This window comes from Malurus melanocephalus, unplaced genomic scaffold, assembly GCF_030028575.1.
Source record: "Malurus melanocephalus ecotype Western Australia unplaced genomic scaffold, MMel_1.1 scaffold_958, whole genome shotgun sequence".
NCBI classification, from domain to species: domain Eukaryota; kingdom Metazoa; phylum Chordata; class Aves; order Passeriformes; family Maluridae; genus Malurus; species Malurus melanocephalus.
This window is the reverse complement of record NW_026624190.1, coordinates 42,774-45,529: the sequence shown is the minus strand read 5'-3', so window position 1 is coordinate 45,529 and position 2,756 is coordinate 42,774.

The following is a 2,756-nucleotide window of genomic DNA, read 5'->3' as shown; positions in this document are numbered from 1 at the left end:
TTAGCTGAGTCATACCCAGAATCCTTCTCTGGTTGGCTGAAGTAACAGGAGAGAGCAGGAGTTTTACAAGGGTAACAAGGCCCTTGTTTTATAAGGTTTTGTAAGGTTTTATAAGATTTTATAAGGTTTTACTTATCCACAACACAGACCCAGTAAACCCAGCTCCATCCACCTCCTGCTGTAGGGTCACTGACCATTTCCAGCCTCTATGGATCATCTCCACATCCCTCTCACCAGGCATTCCAGAACTGGATGTAGCCTCCAGATGTGACCTCCCTTGCCCCAAACAGCAGAGGTGACAGACACCAGAAGGCCCCTTGTCCTCTCCTGTGGCCAGGGTTCTCCATCCTCGCAGGAAGAGCACATTGTTGGCTCATGCCCACTTTGGTGTCTTGTCAGCCTTCCCAGTTCCTTTCCAGTAAGGCAGGAAGTTGTGCCACAGCTCCTAATCCCTGTCCCCGTGYCCTGCCCCCGTCCAGGGCTGTCTGCCACCGGCACATACTTCAGGTAGGTGTTTAGCCCAAAAGCAGGAACGTGTCAGGAACATGCCAGAGTTCTCACCCAGCTCCTGTAGCCCTCTCTTGTGTCACTCTCTCTTTCTGTGCTGGCAGTCCCTATGCGTTCATTAGGAGAGCACAGAGCTTTTTCCATTGCCGCAGGAACTTCAGTGCTACTCATTGTGCCCAAGTTTAATAATCAGGTTTGCTATAAAATTACTCCAAGGATTCTCTCTTAATTCTTGGTGTTTCTCTTCTGGTTTTGACTCTTTAATTCTAACAATGTCCTAATACTCTTCCACATTTGTTAGGTTTCAGAAAGCATTGCAAGGAGATGATGGGGAAGGATTTGGAGAGGCCACACGAGGAGCAGCTGAGGGCACRGGGTTTGTTCAGCTGGAGCAGAGAACACTGAGCTCAGACCTCAGCAGGGGCTGCAGCTCCAATTTCTGCTCCCTGGGACAGGAACAGGACCCAGGGAATGCTGGAGCTGCACCAGGGCAGGGTCAGGCTGGAGATCAGGGAAGGTTCTTCTGTCCCCACAGGGTGCTGGCACTGCCCAGGCTCCCCAGGGAATGGGCACAGCCCCAAGGCTTCCTGAGGCCTTTTTTCCAGGGTGATGGTGTCAAGAAGAGAAAACCCCCCACCAAATGGGAATTCACAGCTGTAAACCCTTACATCATGTTGGAGGGTCAGTTACACAGTCAACTCTTTTTTTTTTTTTGAACGAGGGAACCCCAGATGTTTTCCACATGGGAAGGGGAGACAGGAGCTCCTATCTCTCGACAGGAAGTGCCTTTTAAACAACACCTGCCCCGAGGTCAGTTCGGAGCTCCAGGTGAAGATGGGCATCACCAGCACCTACCTGTGCCTCAGGCACAAGCCTCACAGAGGGGACTTCACACCTCTCTGTTGATAAACACCTCYGCCAAAGTGTTGKGTTCAGGTGTCCCCCATTCCACTAYGATCCTATCAGAACTCCTCTGGAATGCCTTCTTTCACCCACGCAGCTGAGTGAGGGAAGCAATCCAAACCCTTCCCGCAGCTGCCCGGACGGGAGTTTGTTTTCCCGGGGCAGAGGCATTGCACGCCATGTCACCACCCCTCAGCACTATCTGCTCCAGTCCCAGCGTATCCCACTTTCCTCACAGCGAGCCGTGGCTTCTTGCAAAACACCCACCAGGTGTTGGAGGAAGCACTAGCATCTTCTGGAAGGGATCATACCCCCCGGCAGCTCCTGCTGGGYAGCACCTCCAGGTGGGCAGGATGGGATCCAGCAGAGGCTGTGCAGMGAGGGTGGGTCACACGCTGCTCTGAAGCATGCCTGGACCGCTGGCGGGTGTGTGTGACACGGGGGGTGTGACACAGGTAAGTGTCTATAGGTGTGTGTGACACAGGTGAGTGTGTATACAGATGTGAATGACACAGGTGAGTGTGTATACAGGTGTGTGTGACACAGGTGTGTGTGACATGGAGGGTGTAACACAAGTGTGTGTATACAGGTGTGTGTGACACAGGGGTGTGTACAGGTGTGTGTGTAACACAGGTGTGTGTGTATACAGGGGTGTGTGACCCAGGTGAGTGTGTATAGATGTGTGTGACACGGAGGGTGTAACACAGGTCTGTTTGCATACAGGTGTGTGTGACATGGGGGTGTGTACAGGTGTGTGTGACACGGGGGTGTGTACAGGTGTGTGCAGAGTACAGATGTGTCTGTCCAGATGTGTGATCAGCTGTGTGTGTACAGGTGAGTGTCTGTCCAGATGTGCCCGTACAGATGTGCCCGCCCAGGTGGGCCCATACAGATGTGTTACAGTACAGATGTGTCTGTCCAGCTGTGCCCGTACAGATGTGTTGCAGTACAGATGTGCCCATACAGATGTGCCTGTACAGATGTACCCATCCAGGTGTGCCTGTCCAGGTGGGCCTGTCCAGATGGGCCCATCCAGATGTGTCGCAGTACAGATGTGCCTGTCCACGTGTGACCATACAGATGTGCCCGTACAGCTGCGCCTGTCCGTGTGCACACACAGCACAGCTCCGTCCGATCGTTCTGGCGCGCATGTGCGGGTGGTTATGGGCGCGGCCTTCTCCGCCCCGCCCATGGGCGTGGCCGGGCCCCGAGGTCACCGCAGGGCGAGTCCGTGTCCCTGGGCGTGTCCCTGGGCGTGTCGGTGCGGTGTCCGTGTCCCGGGATGGCGCGGGTGCTGGTGGTGGGCGCGGGGCTGACGGGCGCGGCGGGCGCGGCGCTGCTGCGCG